This window comes from Suncus etruscus, chromosome 13 (genome assembly GCF_024139225.1).
Source record: "Suncus etruscus isolate mSunEtr1 chromosome 13, mSunEtr1.pri.cur, whole genome shotgun sequence".
Classification (NCBI taxonomy): domain Eukaryota; kingdom Metazoa; phylum Chordata; class Mammalia; order Eulipotyphla; family Soricidae; genus Suncus; species Suncus etruscus.
Genome location: NC_064860.1, coordinates 62,672,402 through 62,691,300, shown reverse-complemented (window position 1 = coordinate 62,691,300; position 18,899 = coordinate 62,672,402). Strand labels below are relative to the sequence as shown.

The 18,899-nt window shown below is 35.7% G+C and overlaps 1 pseudogene; it reads right to left on the bottom strand.

Annotated features, from left to right (window-relative positions):
• Nucleotides 1-6,344: 6,344 nt before the first annotated feature.
• Nucleotides 6,345-6,467, bottom strand: LOC126026411 (uncharacterized; annotated as a pseudogene).
• Nucleotides 6,468-18,899: the final 12,432 nt, after the last annotated feature.

Sequence of the window (18,899 nt, the reverse complement as noted above, 5' to 3'; positions counted from 1 at the left end):
GTGGTCAATACAGACCCCGATTTGAATCCTGGCATCCCATATGGTCTCCCAAGTTTGCCAGGAGCAATTTTTGAGTGCAGAGCCAAAAGTAACCCCTGAGTGCCTCTAGAAGTAAACCAAAAACAAACAAACACACAAAAATCTCCCTTTGAGAGGATAAAACTGGATATTTTATTAATCATACAATTTAGTTTTCTATGAAAGTCAAAAATAGGCATAAAGTGGGCAATATATCACTGCTAAAAGTGTTTTTTATTTTATCTTAAATTTAATAAAATATACATTGTTTTACTTTATCAGATCATCATTGGATTAAAGAAAATAGTTCCCATTGAGAAAAGAGAGAGAAAGTGAAAGAGAGAAACAGAGAGAAAGAGAGAGAGAGAGAGAGAGAGAGAGAGAGAGAGAGAGAGGTTCCAGTTGCCATAATCTAACCCAATGTGAATGAGTCTGAAGTAGTAACACTGCAAGACTTAATGGAGAAAAGCGTGGGATCAGGGAGCTTCCAACCTTGTGGACCAAGCCAAAGACTATTCTTTTCAAATAATCTTTATTGACTAGACTCAATCCATCTGGGTAGGGTGATGTATTTAATAGACAAAAGGACCTCCCTAAAGCTAAATCAAGTCTAGTTTGGTCTCCAATAAAGTATAGGTGGGTCTTTACATCTGAAAGGGGGGTGGTGAAAGGAAGAGGAAGCTAGGGCAAAGTCTCTGTTTTGGACAAAGCAAGGTGTGTGCTCTGTGTGTTTAGCTCCATCCCATTCTTTTCTGTTTGCTAAACACAAAAACTAGATATGGGCTAGATTGGCATGCTCTTCTTATGTACTACTTTTCTCCACAGAAATCAGGATTCCAGAATCAGTAATATCAGCACAGTCAATAGCATGGGTGAGCAGATCATATATATCCAGAAGAGAGGTTATTGAAAAGTAGTAAATGTGGCTATTATTTGCTTAGGCATAGTAGGAGCTAGGATAAAAACTTTTAATGTCGAGTAAATTAGATCAGGGTGACCTTTCCTGGAAAACATTTGGCCATACCTTTCAACTGGAGGCTTCAGACAAATCTTTTAGTTTTCCTAACACTAGAGGTTCCTTCTTCTAGGTCTTGGTGAAAATAAAGGCTCTCATTCCCTCATTTTCTTTTAGTTAGCAGCTATCACTTTAAAAAATAACAGTTAATCCCTTGAACTCTCTCATGTCCCATCTCATTGCTAGGGTGGCACAAAGCCTGATCCCGGTCCCATGTCAGGCCCATGGTGGGACTCATATTTTGGGGTATATGGCCAATCTCAGAGAAACTGAAGCTTAAGTCAAATCAATATGACAAATGTTAAGGGTTTTGTAGGACACTCTTGAAACATTTAAATTTTGTAGTAATTAGGACTAATACTTTTCTCTTAGCAATATATCCCAATTTATTGGATCTATGCAAAATAAGGATATTGCTACAATGTATTTGATATGTCAAAATACCCATGAGTAGGAGAGTTTCAGATGGTAAACTGGTGAGTGTACAAATTGCTATAGGGGGAGAATAAAATAGGTCCATGGAAGTATACTGTTGTGTCACCACGGGACTATGGCTAGATTGTAGTATCCCTCAGTAGATACCATTTTCCCTATCTCTGATTTGTTCTCAAAAAATAAATGTAAAGAAATGTATGCAAACATATTGCTTTGTTAATAAATGTCATACATTTTAAATAGTTTTCTATATAATAGTTCATATAAATTAACATGTGTAGTATTTTCTAATTATATGTTATTGCTTACCAGTGACAGTAGCTAACATTACTTTAACACTTATTTGAGGTACTCAAACTAGACCAACAATAGTGATGCTTATAAGGTATATAAAAATGTAGGGAGCCCCTTAGAACAGGCTGAATACTTAGGACCTTGTGACTTTGGACCTTGTGACTTTGGAACTTGTGACTTTGCTCAAAGCAGGTAGCCTCGAGAATTAAATGTAAAACATTTAAGGTCACCTTATTTCTATATTCCACCTGCAGGCAGCCTTGAGAATTGAATGTTAACCATTTAAGACTTAAGGGCACCAAACAGAGAGCCATAATTAAAATAGGTAGCCTCAAGAATTAACTTGTATACCCCACCTGCCGGAGATAGGTTCCATTATCAGTTTATCCTGACCTAGTAGAGACAGATCTCATTATCTGCATATTCCATCTCATTTGCTAATGGATCCTGTTGTGCCTGTTCTATAGGTATGAGTAGAACTATGCCCACAAAAATTATATAAGCCAGGCCTTGAGTTTCAATAAATTGGAATTGGGTTCAGTCTTGGCTGGAATCCTTTTCCCACTTTTGTCTGTCTCCATGTCTGTCTTTGTCTGTCTGTTGTCATGTCTGTCTTTGTGTCTTTGTGTTTGCATCTCCCTCTAAGAAAGAATAACCACATCTTCCCTGCAGGAAGGGCACCCACATAAAAATATACACATTCCAATTTGAAAAGGAACAATCTGAGTGATGTTTGCAACTTGGGCAATGTCACAAAGTCCATTAAATATTGAAAGGTAAAAAAAATAAAATAATTTTTTCTCTGCAGCTTCCCAAGGACTTGCCTTAATACCCTGGACGGACCCCACCCCTTCCTAAATCCCAAGAACTTACTCTTGGCCCAAAAGATACATTTTAACTGTTGCAAATCTTGTGACTTGTGATTACCTAAATAAATCTTGAAAAAATGTAACTGAGAAAATGTCAAGTGTCACGAACTTCCTGAAATGGACCACCCTACTGTAATTATCCACTGTCTGAAACGCAATATAAAGGCTTGGTAAATCTGGTTCAGGACTTCCATCTTCTGGCTTATGTTAGGCAACGTTGAGAGCCCCTGCATATGTTTAAATAATAAAACCCCTTGCTTTTGCATTGTCTCTGCCTCTTGGAATCATTAGAGGAGTATGTGTGGAATCTCCGACCTTATCAATATGATAGTATTAATTAAGTTTAGCTTATCATAGAATGCCTGAGATACAATATAGTTGACAGGTTGGTTGCCTTGAAAGTGGCCAACCCAGGTTTGATCCCTAGTCCACCCATGTTTCCCAGAGCACAGCTAGAAGTGATCCCTGAGGGCCAGAGTAGTGGCGCAAGTGGTGGCTGCCTTGCCCGTACTAGCTTAGGTAGGACTGTGGTTCAATCCCCGGCGTCCCATATGATCCCCCAAGCCAGGAGCAATTTCTGAGCGCATAGCCAGGAGTAACCCCTGAGCATCACCGGGTATGGCCCAAAAACCAAAACAAAACAAACAAAAAAAGTGATCATTGAGTACAGAGTTAGGAGGAATCCTGGTGATCACCACTATGGGCCAGAATATAACTTAAAATGATATTTAAATGAGTTATATCCAGTTTTTTAAGTACAGAAAATTAAAACTATTTTAATTTTGCCTTTAGATGATGTTTTCAAGAACTCTTAAGTATCTCTAAATCTTTTGCTGATTCTGGATGTAGCTGAGTATGGCTACTTACCTAATACAGAATTTAGTAAGCATTTGACAGAATTTATGGCTTAGTAATTAAGCAAAATAGGTAAAGCAAATGGATGCTTTTTTATGTGTGTGTGTGTGGTTTTTGGGTCACACCCGGCAGTGCTCAGGGGTTATTCCTGGCTCCATGCTCAGAAATTGCTCCTGGCAGGCATGAGGGACCATATGGGAAGTCGTGATTCGAACCGATGACCATCTGCATTAAAGGCAAACACCTTACCTCCATGCTATCTCTCCGGCCCCACAAATGGATGTTTTAACAGAAAAGGAGCAAATAAGAAGCACTAAATTTAATATCTATGGATTGTTGGGACCTATGAGAGGTAATTAGAAAAATACTGCTTTCCTTTTCTCCTTCGACCTAATTGATTTAAATGTAAGTGGAATTCATTTCATTTATAATACAATCTCCATTAGAGAGCTGTGGATGTATTATAAAGCATCAATTGGCTTTAACCCTTGGTCCCTTGGCCTCTGAAGCATTGCTAACCAGCACCAAATTTGATAGAATGGCCACTACAAGGAGTGGCCCTCTGAGTTCAGATTCAAGAATAGTTACTGAATGTTGATGGTTGTGGCCTCAAAATCATAAAGAAATAATTATAGAGGTGGAGAAAAAATAACTAAAACAACATACATGTGTTTTATTTATTGTTTTAATGTGTTTATTAAATGTGATTTTTTCTTGCCTTATTTCATTCTTCTAGGCTTTTGTCTTTCACTGTTTGACTTACATTGCTTAAAATAACATTATATGCATCTATTCATGTTGTGACAATAGTCAGAAATTCATCTTGTCATAGCTAAGTACTAGTACTTTGTTTACATTCTACCCACCCCTTCTTTCTCCATTTATCTGCCATTCATTTGGATTGTTTGCATGTCTTGGCTATTGTAACACTACAAAGACCACATATTAGTGATTTAATACTGATTAAATTGGTATTTTATAATACCTTTGATAGATATCCAGTAATTTGATATTGCTTATATAACATTTGGTATTGATACATAGATTTTTAATATTTTAATATCTTTCCATAATTTTTTCCAGAGGCTAAATCTATTTACAATCTCACCAATAGTGAAAGTGATCTGCTTTCTCTCAACATGCCCACCAATATTTGTTATGTTCTTTTAATGTAATTTTAGTGGTGTTGGGTATTAAGTTATTGCTCTTTTGTTTACATCTGCCTGGTAAGTGATAATGAGCCTTTTTCATGTGTATTATGGCCATCTGTGGGTTTTTTTGTTTTGTTTAAGTGTGTTTTATATGCAATAGCCCATCTTCTCCAATTTTTAATGGAATTGTGTTTGTTCTGTTTGGGGGTCACATCTGGCAGTGCTCAGGAGGCTATTTCTGGTTCAGCTTTCATGGTTTGCTCTGTTAGCAGTGTTCAAGGAGTCTACAGTTCTGTGTTATTCCAGGGGGAAGGAGCTCTCAGAAAAAAACTGGCAGGTGGAGGGAAGTGTCCTGAAAGTAATTGAATGACCATGAGACCATATGTCAGACTGCCATGGATTTCCTTCCTGCAATATGACATTCAGTTGAGATTGGGTCAGGAGCTTAACTGGAGTGATAGAGGCTAGAGTGAGCTTCTGTGCTGGTTTTGCCTTCTTGCTTTTAGGAAGATTTGGGACAAGTGAAATACTGCAGTGTAAGGAATCCAATTTCTCATATCTCATCATTATCATATCAAAGACTGAACACTGAGATCTCACAAATGAAGAAAGCACATGCTGAAGCCTTTTGAGCCAATTGCTTGCCTTCATTTTTGTTTCAGGAAGTCACTCAGAAAGGACTTCTAGAAAAGCAGCCTCATGCTTCAAGTACCCTAAAACTTTCCCCCATTGTAGTTGACTACCCCTGCCAAGTCCTACCTGCATATTCCTCTTAGAAATCTAGATATTTGTAATTTCACCCTAAAACATATTTACATGAGGTTTTATGGTGGTTCCTCAAGTACCTCTAACCCTGAACTTCTGTAGGAACTTCTTCCTGCAAGCTGCAGGAATTCTGAGAATGTATATTTACTATTGAAAATACGTAAAATACCCAAATGATTCCTACGCCATCATAGGTAGATGTCTATGCAATGCTGTGTCTTGTGTAGTATCATCAATGCAGCTTTAACAAGACTCCTATTCCCCACCATTCCCTGTATAGGGGAGACTGTGCCTGGCCACATCTCAACAGACATAAAATCACTCCCGGCCAGCTTGTAGGTGGACTCCCAGCACTGCTCTCCTAAACCTCCAGTAAGTTGCCTCTGGGTTCTAGGGCCACAGATGTTTGGAGCCAGGATGTCTCACGAGGTCCCCAGGTGGAAAAGAATAAGGCTATAGCCCCAGATTTCTCTTAGGGCAGAAAACGGTTGAACAATGTCCACTGTGAGATTCAGGAGCTGGCCAATAGGGCCCTCCAGGACAAAACTGGGCCTTGATATTAGGGCCCAGTTCGCTGTAGTACACTGGGTGGCAATGGTGCTGATAGTGTGTTGGAGAGGGTCCACGGGTGGTAGTGGGAGGACGGGAAGAGAGGGAGAGTCAGAGAAGGTGAGGTGCCCTTTCCCTGGAGGGAGAAGGTGGATGATGGGTTTCCCAGGACCCGAGAAAAGAGGGTGGCAGCTTGGGCATGTGGGCACGGTGACGCTCAGGAGTTACTCCTGGCTGTGCTCTTAGAAATTGCTCCAGGCTTGGGGACCATATGGGATATTGGAGGATAGAATCATGGTCTGTCCTAGGCTATTGCATGCAAGGCAGCCATCCTACCATTTGTGCCACCGCTCTGGCCCCTAACTCAAATATTATGAAATTCTTTTTTTTTGTTTTTGTCCCCCAATTCAAAATACAGGCCAGGCAAAGGGCCTGGGTTGAGGTGTATATGGGGTGTTTACTGTACCTCCTCTTTCTATGCAGTCAGTGTAAGATTGTGTTAAGAATTGGGAGGCCTTATATTTTCTTTTTTTTTTTTTGATTTTTTAAATATATATATATATATATATATATATATATATATATATATATATAAAATCCTTCACCAGTGCAACACTCTCATGACCAATATCCCAAGTGTCCTTCCTCCCCACCCCACGCCAGCCTGTACTCTAGACAGGCTTTCTACTTCCCTCATTCAGTCACATTTTGTTATGATAGTTCTCAGTGTAATTATTTCTGTGACTGCACTAAACGTTCCCTGTGGTGAGCTTCATGTCAGGAGCTGGACACTCCAATCCTCCTCTATTTTGTCTCTAAAAATCATTACACGAATGTTTTTCATTTTTCTCAAAACCCACAGATGAGTGAGACCATTCTGTGTTTATCTCTCTACCTCTGACTTATTTCACTCAGCATAATAGATTCCATATACATCCATGTATAGGAAAATTTCATGACTTCATCTCTTCTGATTGCTGCATAATATTCCATTGTGTATATGTACCATAGTTTCTTTAACCATTCATCTATTGAGGGGCATCTAGGCTGTTTCCAGAGTCTGGCTATTGTAAACAATGCTGCAATGAATATAGGTGGGAGAAAGGGATTTTTGTATCGTATTTTTGTGTTCCTAGGATATATCTCTAGGAGTGGTATAGCTGGATCATATGAGAGCTCACCTTTCAGCTTTTGGAGAAATCTCCATATCGCTTTCCACAAAGGTTGGACCAGACGGCATTCCCACCAGCAGTGAATAAGAGTTCCTTTCTCTCCACATCCCCGCCAGCACTGCTTGTTCTCATTCTTTCAGATGTGTGCCAATCTCTGTGGCGTGAGATGGTACCTCATAGTTGTTTTGATTTGCATCTCCCTGATGATTAGTGATGTGGAGCATTTTTCATGTGCCTTTTAGCCATTTGTATTTCTTTTTTGTCAAAGTGTCTGTTTATTTTTTCTCCCTATTTTATGATGGGGTTAGATTTTTTTCTTGTAAAGTTTTGTCAGTGCCTTCTATATTTTGGATATGAACCCCTATCTAATGGGTATTGGGTGAATAGTTTCTCCCACTCTGTAGGTGGCTCTTGTATTCTGGGCACTATTTCCTTTGAAGTGCAGAAGCTTCTCAGCTTAATATAGTCCCATCTATATATTTCTGCTTTCACTTGTTTGGACAGTACTGTTTCATCTTTAAAGATACCTTTAGTCTCAATGTCATGGAGTGTTTGACCTACATGTTGTTCTATAAACTTTATGGTTTCAGGTCTGATATCTAGGTCTTTAATCCATTTGGATTTTACCTTTGTACATGATGTTAACTGGAGGTCTAAGTTTGCTTTTTTACAAGTGGCTAGCCAGTTGTACCAATACCACTTTTTGAAGAGGCCTTCCCTGTTCCATTTAGGATTTCTTGCCCCTTTATCAAAAATAAGGTGACGGTATATCTGGGGAACATTCTCTAAGTACTCAAGCCTATTTCACTGATCTGAGGGTCTTCTTTATTCCATTACCATGCTGTTTTTTTTTATAACTATTGCTTTCTAATACAGTTTAAAGTCAGGGTAAGTAATACCTCCCATATTCCTTTTCCTAAGTATTGCTTTAGATATTTGTGGATGTTTGTTTTTCCAAAGGAATTTGAGAAGTGTTTGATCCACTTCTTTGAAAAATTCATAGGTTTCTTTAGGGAGATCACATTAAATCTTTACAAAGCTTTGGGGAGTATTGTCATTTTAATGATATTAATCCTGCCAATCCAAGAGCAGGGTAAGGATTACCATTTCCATGTGTCTTCTCTTATTTCTTGTAGCAAGGTTTTATAGTTTTCTTTGTATAGGTCCTTCACATCTTTAATCAAGTAGACTCCAAGGTATTTGAGTTTATATTAGACTAATGTGAATGGGGTTGTTTTTTTAATATCCATTTCTTCCCTATCATTATTGGTGTATAAAAAGGCCACTGATTTCTGTGTGTTAATTTTATAGCCTGCTACGTTGCTATATGCATATATTGTTTCTAAAAGTTTTTTTGATAGAATCTTTAGGGTTTTCTAAGGATAGTATCATGTTATCTGAAAACAGTGAGAGCTTGACTTCTTCCTTTTCTATCAGCATTCTCTTGATATCTTTTTCTTGCCTAATTGCTATAGCAAGTACTTCCAGTACAATGCTAAATAGGACTGGTGAGAGGGGCAACCTTGTATTGTACCAGGGTTTAGAGGGAAGGCTTTCAGTTTCTCTCCATTGAGGATAATATTTGCCATTGGCTTTTGATAGATGACCTTAACTAGATTGAGAAAGGTTCTTTCATTCCCATCTTGCTGAGAGTCTTGATCAAGAATGGGTGTTGAACCTTATCAAATGCTTTCTCTGCATCTATTGATATGATCATGTAATTTTTATTTTTCTTCTTGTTTATATTGTGTATTATGTTGATGGATTTATAAATGTTAAACTATCCTTGAATTCCTGATAATAGTGAATGATCTTCTTGATAAGGCATTGAATTCTATTTGCTAGAATTTTATTGAGGATCTTTGCATCTGTATTCATAAGGATATTGGACTGTGATTTTCTTTTTTTAGCTGTATCTCTGTCTGGTTTTGGTACCAAGGTTATATTGGCTTCATAGAAGCTGTCTGGAAATGTTCTCATTTTTTCAATTTCATGAAAGAGCCTGGCTAGGATTGGTAGTAGTTCCTCTTGAAAAATTTGAAAGAATTTATTAGTGAATCCATCTGGGCCTGGGCTTTTCTTTTTGGGCAGATGTTTGATTACAATTTCAATTTCCTCAATAGTGATGGGGTGTTTAGATATATTACATCCTCCTTGTTCAACAATGGAAGATTATGAGTTCAAAAATTTATCCATTTCTTCCAGGTTCTCATGTTTTGTGACATAAAGTTTCTCGAAGTAATCTCTGATTACCCTTTTAATCTATGCAATATCTGTAGTGATCTCCCTCTTTTCATTTCTAATATTGCTTATCAAGTTTCTCTCTCTCTTTCTTTGTGAGTTTTGCCAATGGTCTATCAATCTTGTTTATTTTTTCAAAGAACCAACTTCTGCTTTCATTGATCTTTCGGATTGTTTTTGGGTTTCCACTTCATTGATTTTGAAACAAATGACAATGAAGACACAAATGATCAGGATATATGGGACACAGCAAAAGCAGTACCGAGAGGAAAATTAATGCTTTGCAAGCACACATCAGGAAGGAAGAAGGGGCATACCTGAATAGCCTAATGATGCAGCTCATAAAATTAAAAAATGATCAACAAAAGGAACCAAAACTAGGGACACAGAAGAAAATAACAAAGCTTAAAGCAAAAATGAAATTCTTATATATCTTGTGCTATAGGCTAGTTTTTAGGAAATAACACTTATTTTTCTCAATATAACTATCTTTGGGGGATAGACATTGTTCATAGTAAAGAAACTCTAGAAAATAAACTGTAACGTTAAAGATAATTGTATCTGTCTTAAAGAAAGTTAATGAATAAAATTTTATATGATTCTGGTTGATAAAGTATAAAAGAGTGACAAAGAATAGGAAAGATGTATTAGATAGGATGTGCCCAAAATATGAAAACATGAGTAATTCCTTATTCCAGTGTTTGACATATCTTTGCCTTTCAGTGTTTGTTTCTTTTTCCAATAAAATAGAATAGTTTAAGCTCTGTATTATTTGAAGTATCATCTTTGAAATTCTGTGTAATATCCCAGACCTAGTGAATCAGAATGTTTAGCTGTAATACTTCTTAAAAAAATCTCATTTTGCAACCTATATGTATATATAAACTATAAACATTATATAACCAATATAACATAAAATGCATATAAGATTATATCTAGGCTATAAACAACTATAGATAATATCTTTTTATTTTCCCATTCACAAGAACTGGCAGATAGAAAGTATATTTAATCTGAGGGTCCATTACTCTTTCTCTCTCTCTTTTCTTACATGGTTAGCTCTCTACAGATTTTATGGTTAACAGGAGCATTTAATTCTCCTATTATTTTTTAATTTAGTGACACCTTATTAGTAGTGTCCATCATCAAGGCATTTGCACATGAGCATAGCAAAACAAGGAGATGGTTAATGAGAATGTGGTCTGTTTCTACAATTATGTGATTTCATACTGGTTAAGTATTATCTATACATCTATTCTAGTCTCTATATAAATCCTCTTCACTCTCTTTTATAGAGTCACAACAGTATCATCTTAAGAAATTCTAGAAGGAACAAATAGGGCTAAGAAGATAGCTCAAAGATCAAGGGCTGTGTTCATGCTTTGTATATAGAAACTGGGTTGCATAACTAATACCCTCTACTGTCCTCCCAAGCATAGATCCAGGAGTTGCCTCCAGCAACAGTTGATGCTTTCCTCAAATAGACAGACCAAAAAAAATTAAAAATCTTAATCATATATTAGTATTTATTATACTCAAGTCAAATAGTTTCTATATTCATAAAAAATTCATACTATATTATGTGAAAATAAGACCTCAGTATTGAAGGTTAATAAAATATTATCATGCTTAGTAAAGATAGGATAAAATGTTAACATATATTTATTAAATACTTTAGTTTATTATATATTGATTTTAGAATTATAAATACATATAAAAGAAAAATGTAATATTATGTACAGTAGTTGTATACATTTTAACTTATGGAGACTAAGTTAATTCTATTGTAAAAAGAGTATGTAGGGGCTCAGAAAATTTATCAGTAGCTTAAAAGGGCCTTGAGTAAATGTGAAGTTGGAATTCAATCCCTGGTCCCTTAAGGTAATTTTATACCTCTACTATATGGGGATCACTCTTGAGGGTGACAGAAGTGACATTAAGTGATTTTTCCCTATGGAATTTTAAAATACAATGCACCATTTTATCTTTTTGTTATTAATTGTTATTGATATTCAAGCAAAATCAGACTATGCAAAGAGCCACTTTTACTATTATCATTTAAGCAAACCCATGTTTGAACAATGAGCGAGTTACAAAGGGAAGCAGTCAATTATGTTTATTTCTCCATTTTTTGCAGAAATGCAAATGAAATGTACCCAAACTCTTGTGTTTCACTTGTTCAGGAATATTTTACTTCATAGCAAGAGGCAATGTGTCAGACTTGAATCTTGGAAATTTAATGATTTTCTTTGCAGCATTGCTTGCTGTGCTTGCTTGGCCATTCTATAGATTCAGCATTGGTTGGCCTGTCAATATCCTCTACCTTAAATGCAAGTAGTAATGATTTTGTGGTATGTGATATGTTTATAATCTAATTCTAATCTAACTCTTCTTTTTTCCTGTCTGAGTTATAGATTGTATTAACTAAGCCATTTGGATTACCCGGGAGGCTTATTTCTTCCTGTCTTGATACAAGCATGAGGCTGGCTCAGCAGTTCTAAATTGTTCAGAATAAGAAATGGCAATTGCCTAAGGATATTGCTAAGAACCCTCCATACTGTTGTTCATAGGGGCTGAACCAAATGACATAGCCACCAGAAATCATAAAAATTCCTTTTTCATCACATTGCCATGAATGCAGATTGCTCCTAGTATTTTTGATATGTGTCATTATTATTGGTTTAAGATATTTCATTGTCTTGATTTGGATTTCCCTAATGATCAGTGATGATGAGCATTTTTTTTGTCACTGTTGGCCATCTGTTGGAGATAATCTTTGTATTTTGTATAGCCTGTATATCAACACTTTATCTGAAATATTGAGTACAAATATTTTCTCCTACTCAATTAACTGTCTTTAGTTTTAGCTTGTGTTTCTTTTGCCATATTAAACCTTTTTAGTTTGTTGTAGTCTCATTTGTTCAGCTTTAATATTGTAGCCTTTGCCATTAGCATCATATATTCTTTAAGGTCTAGGTCAGATAGTCTTTTGTCTATGTTTTCTTCATTGCACTTTACAGATTCAGGCCGATCTCAAGGCTTTGATCCACATTGAGTTAACTTTTGTGCAATGCGTGAGGTATAGATCCAATTTTGATTTTTTACACATGGTTATCTAATTGTCCTAATACCATTAGCTAATGGTGATATTCTATTTCATATATATTTCATGTTCTTTATTCTATTTAATGTTCTTGGATCTTTGGTCAAAATTTAGTTGATCATATACTTTAGGGCTTGTCATTGGATGTTCTAAAAATGTCTTTGTTCCAATACCATGCTGTTTCAATCACTATAGCTTTGAAGCACAGCTTCAAATTAGGTAATGAGAGGCTTCCCAATTTCTTGGGTGTTTTTTTGGTACAGTTTTGGCTATCCAGGGTCTTTTTTTATTGCACACAAACTATTGTAGATTAATTAATATGTGGATTGATTTTTCTAAGTCCTTGAAGAATGTTACCTAAATTTATAAAGTGATTGCATTTAATTTATAGTAGTTTAGATAAGATTTTCTTTTAGATAATTTTGATTATTTTTTATCCATGATCATGAAATGTGTATCCAATTCTTTAGGTCTTCTCAATTTATATACATATATATGTATATATAATTTTGCCACACATTCAGGTACTCAGGGGTTATTCCTGGCTCTGGGCTCAGAAATTGCTCCTGGCAGACTCAGGGGACCAGATTGGATGCCAGAAACCAAACCCAACTGGGCCACATTCAAGGCAGACACCCTAGCCTCTGTGTTATTGCTCAGGGCCCAGGTCTTCTCAATTTCTTATAGAAGTTTTGAAGTTTTCGTGGTAGAGGTTTCTCACCTATTTTTGTTGTTGATTACTAGATGCTTTTATTTTTTTACATTATCTTAAGTCATATAAACTCTTTGATCTCTTTCTCCTCTAATTTTTTTTGTGTGTAAAGGAATGCAATCAATTTTTGTGTATTCAATTTGTAACCAGACACTCTGCTGTATTGATTTATTTTGTGGACTTACTTTTGTTAATTCTTTAATTTATATCATCATGGCATCTACAAATATAATTTGACTTCCTCTTTTCAAACTTGGAACCCTTTTATTTCACTCTCTTTCTGTTATTAAAAGTTTTAATACAAGGATGAATAAGAGTAGAAACAATGGATATCTTTGTGTCATGCCAAACCTCAGTGGGAATGCTTTCAATTTCTTCACCAAAAGAATTTTATTTTCTGGGGCAGGAAAGAACACAGCGTTAGGGTGTTTGCCTTGCACGCACCTGACCCGGAACTGACAGTGGTTCAATTAACAGCATCCTCTAAGGTATCCTTAGTCTGCCAGGAGCGATTTCTGAGTGCAGAGCCAGTAGTAACCCCTGAGCACCACTAGGTGTGACCCCCCCCTCAAAAAAAAAAAAGAATATTTTCTATGGTATTTTTATAGATAACTGTTACTATCTTGAGGAAGGATCATTTATCCCTATTTTACAGAGAGTTTTAATAATGAATGAATATTGGAACTTGTCAAATGTCTTTTTGAACTAATTAATATATATTTATCTTTCCTTTTACTGATATGGTATATAATGTTAATTGGTTTGCATGAATTAAACCACCCTTGCATTCCTAGAGTAAAACTCACTTCTTCGTTATGTAATATTTTTTGATGCCAGATTGTTTCCTAAGATTTATTGAGAACTTTCGCATCAGTATTTATCAGGGAAATTTGTCTAAAATTTTTTCTTTTGGTAGTGTCTCTGCCAATTCTGAGTATCAGTAGAATATTAGCTTTGTAGAATTTGTTAGGAAGGGTTCTCATTTCTTCAATACTTTGTAAAAGTTCAAGGATCAGTGGTAGTATATTTTCACTGAATGAATCTTCACTCACCCATAAACACAATTGGGCTTGTACTTATTTTTTTGGGAGATTCTTTATTACTGTTTTAATTAACTTAATTGTGATTGGCCTGTTCTATTTCCTCCTCATTCATTTTGGAAGAATACATGTTTCTAGAAATGTGTTCATTTCTTCTTGGTTTTATATAATAAAGTTATTAATTTATTTTGGAGGGGGTCACACCCAGCAATGCTCAGGAGTTACTCCTGGCTCTCTGCTCAGAAATCACTCCTGGCAGGCTAAATTGACACTATGGAATGCCAGGATTAGAACCACTATCCTTCTGCATGCAAGGCAAATAGTTATTCATTTTAAAGCTCAAATGATCTCTTGGATTTCTGTATTGAAATCTCTTCTCTTCCGTTGTTTCTGATCCAATTTATTTGGACACTTCTCTTTATTTTATTTTTTTTCCTATAAATTTTGCTAATTGTCTATCGTTTTTATTCTTTTGAAAAACTAGTCATTGGCTTTATTGATTCTTTGTATTGATTTTTTGGTTTCTATATCATTAATTTCTGCTCTGGGTTTTGTTTCTTTTCTTCTACCAGTGTTTTGGTTCCTTTGTTTTTGGTTCACTAGATATTTAAGATATGCATTTAGGTTGCTGATTTTATCTTTTTATTTTTCTTTCCTGATTTATACCTGTATTACTTTGTTTTCTCCTAAATACTGCTTTCTGTGTCCCATAGATTTTGTTAACTTGTTTCTTCACTATCATTAGTCTCAACAGATCTTTTTATTCCTTGATTTCATCTTTGACCCAGATGTTAAGCATTATGTTGTTCTGTCTCCAGGTGTTAGAGTTTTGCCACATATTTTTATGGGCATTTTCTATCACTCTGGCATTGTATTCAGATGTGATTCTTATAATTGTGAATGAAAATAAATTAGACTTAGGTCCTAAAAGGGATCATCTGTACCATTTCATATGAGAGATGGCTGTGATTCTTTATATATATATATATATATATAATTTAAACACCTTGATTACATACATGATTGTGTTTGGGTTTCAGTCATGTAAAGAACACCACCCATCACCAGTGCAACGTTCCCATCACCAATGTCCCAAATCTCCCTCCTCCCCACCTGACCCCCGCCTGTACTCTAGACAGGCTTTCCATTACCCTCATACATTCTCATTATTAGGACAGTTCAAAATGTAGTTATTTCTCTAACTAAACTCATCACTCTTTGTGGTGAGCTTCCTGAGGTGAGCTGGAACTTCCAGCTCTTTTCTCTTTTGTGTCTGAAATTTATTATTGCAAGTATGTCTTTCATTTTTCTTAAAACCCATAGATGAGTGAGACCATTCTGCGTTTTTCTCTCTCTCTCTGACTTATTTCACTCAGCATAATATTCTTATGTTCTTTACCTTACATTTAAGTTATTTTTCTCCCTTACTGCTTTAAAAATATTTTTTCCTTTCTGATTATTATATTCTGTTTGGTACCTTTGGATTCTTGAATATGCATATCTCCTCCTTCCTGAGAATGGGAAAGTTCTCTGCAATTATCTCTACCACCACTTATTTGTATCTCCTTTCTCTTTTTCCTTACTTTCTGGTATTCCTAGAATTTAAAGATTATTCCTCATCTTTTTTTTATTATTATTTTTATTTTCTTCCAACCTTTTGTCTTTTTCTTTTTAAGTTTCATTATCAATGCTGGCTTGTAATCTGTTGTCAAGTTTGTGATTCCCTCAGCTTCCAATTCTGCTACTATGACTTGCCAAAGTGTTCTTTAGCTTTTTCAATCCCGTTTCTATAGATTCTCTCACCTTTAAAAATGCTTTTCCTTGAGTTGGTTGAAATTTTCACGTTGATAGCTTGATTCCACTGATTAGAGCTTCCTTAACTTGTTGCCTGTGCATAGAATGTTGACTTTAGATTCTTTTTTTTTAATTTAAAATTTTTTGATTATTCTATTTTATTTTTTTTAGTTTTTATTGAGTTCCTGTGATCATAATACATAATGTTAAAATTTTATGCCTACCCACTACCAGTACTTCCTTCTACCAATGGCCTAAAGTGATCTCTTCTACTCTTATAACCTCTGAGATTTTTAAGTTCAGTTCTTCTTTTTTTTTTATTTAAACACCTTGATTACATACATGATTGTGTTTGGGTTTCAGTCATAAAAGGAACACCACCCATCACCAGTGCAACATTCCCATCACCCATGTCCCAAATCTCCCTCCTCCCCACCCGACCCCTGCCTGTACTCTAAACAGGCTCTGCATTTCCCTCATACATTCTCAATATTAGGACAGTTCAAAATGTAGTTATTTCTCTAACTAAACTCATCACTCTTTGTGGTGAGCTTCCTGAGGTGAGCTGGAACTTCCAGCTCTTTTCTCTTTTGTGTCTGAAATTTATTATTGCAAGAATGTCTTTCATTTTTCTTAAAACCCATAGATGAGTGAGACTATTCTGTGTTTCTCTCTCTCTCTCTCTGACTTATTTCACTCAGCATAATAGATTCTGTGTACATACATGTATAGGAAAATTTCATGACTTCATCTCTCCTGACAGCTGCATAATATTCCATTGTGTATATGTACCACAGTTTCTTTAGCCATTCATCTGTTGAAGGGCATCTTGGTTGTTTCCAGAGTCTTGCTATGGTAAATAGTGCTGCAATGAATGTAGGTGTAAGGAATGGATTTTTGTATTGTATTTTTGTGTTCTTAGGGTATATTCCTAGGAGTGGTATAGCTGGATCGTATGGGAGCTCGATTTCCAGTTTTTGGAGGAATCTCCATATTGCTTTCCATAAAGGTTGAACTAGACGACATTCCCACCAGCAGTGGATAAGGGTTCCTTTCTCTCCACATCCCCGCCAGCACTGTTTGTTCTCATTCTTTGTGATGTGTGCCATTCTCTGTGGTGTGAGGTGGTATCTCATCCTTGTTTTGATTTGCATCTCCCTGATGATTAGTGATGTGGAGCACTTTTTCATGTGTCTTTTGGCCATTTGTATTTCTTCTTTGTCAAAGTGTCTGTCCATTTCTTCTCCCCATGTTTTGATGGGATTAGATGTTTTTTTCTTGTAAATTTCTGTCAGTGCCTTGTATATTTTAGAGATTAGCCCCTTATCTGATGAGTATTGGGTGAATAGTTTCTCCCACTCAGTGGGTGGCTCTTGTATCCTGGGCACTATTTCCTTTGAGGTGCAGAAGCTTCTCAACTTAATATATTCCCATCTGTTAATCTCTGCTTTCACTTGCTTGGAGAGTGCAGTTTCCTCCTTGAAGATGCCTGTAGTCTCAATGTCCTGGAGAGTTTTGCTTATGTGTTGTTCTATATGTCTTACGGTTAGGGGTCTGATATCGAGGTCTTTAATCCATTTGGATTTTACCTTCGTACATGATGTTAGCTGGGGTTCTAAGTTTAATTTTTTGCAAATAGCTAGCCAGTTGTGCCAACACCACTTGTTGAAGAGGCTTTCCTTGCTCCATTTAGGATTTCCTGCTCCTTTATCAAAAATTAGGCGATTGTATGTCTGGGGAACATTTTCTGAGTATTCGAGCCCATTCCACTGATCTGAGGGTCTGTCCTTATTCCAATACCATGCTGTTTTGATAACTATTGCTTTGTAGTAAAGTTTAAAGTTGGGGAAAGTAATTCCTCCCATATTCTTTTTCCAATGATTGCTTTAGCTATTCTAGGGTGTTTATTGTTCCATGCTGACTTTAGATTCTTATCAATCAGTCCCAAGTGTTTTGATGAGCTTGCAGATATACTAGATTTCTCTCCCTATGTGCAAATGCTGTTGAGAATCTGAGGAAAGTTTCTCCATTGTTCTTTGAGTCTTGTGGGTGTTAATAGTGGAGATTAAATTTCACACTATATGAGAGTTGATCTGTTAGATGGACATCAAATCTGGCCATTTTCTGGCCAAGGGTCTTGAGAAGGCAGCATTGCTAGAGAGTCAGAGGTCCCAACTTTGCAGACTGGAACATTCAGTTCTAAGAGGCACTGCACATTTTTTATTTGCATTTATTCTTTATCAAAGTAATGTGAAATATTCAAAGTAAAATTAGAGATTTAATAAGTCATCTGGATTACTTAAAGGCCTATAAATAGAATTTAAAAATACTTTTCTTAATAATTTTATCGGAGTACCTATAAAACTTTATTTCTCTAAAACTTTATTTCTAATATTCTTTAAGTACATGAAAGTTATCTTGGTAGTCTCTAAAATTATTTTTAGAAAATAATATCTAAATTTTTCCTTTATGGCTATTTTTGTTTACATATATGAATTATTAGGACAGGTATTTTTATTTTTAATTTAATTTAGACAGTATTTATTTAAAGGCACAATGGACTCCATCACAAGGACCCAACTAAGGGGTAATAGAATTGATTAATTATGAGACTCAATATCAAAATAGTACTAGCTTATCATTACAAGATATCACTTTCAAAACTAATGGGAATAAAGGTACTATGTATATATTTTATAAATTCCACTTTGTTTTATCTACATTATTATTAAAGTCCCATATAATACCACATTGAGTATGTTACTTTTTCTTCACATTAGCACAAGTAATAAAAGTATTTATAAAATAGAATATTTTCTATAAAAGCAAAACTATTTTTTTGTTTTGTTTCTGAACCACACCTGACAAATGCTTAGGATTAATTGC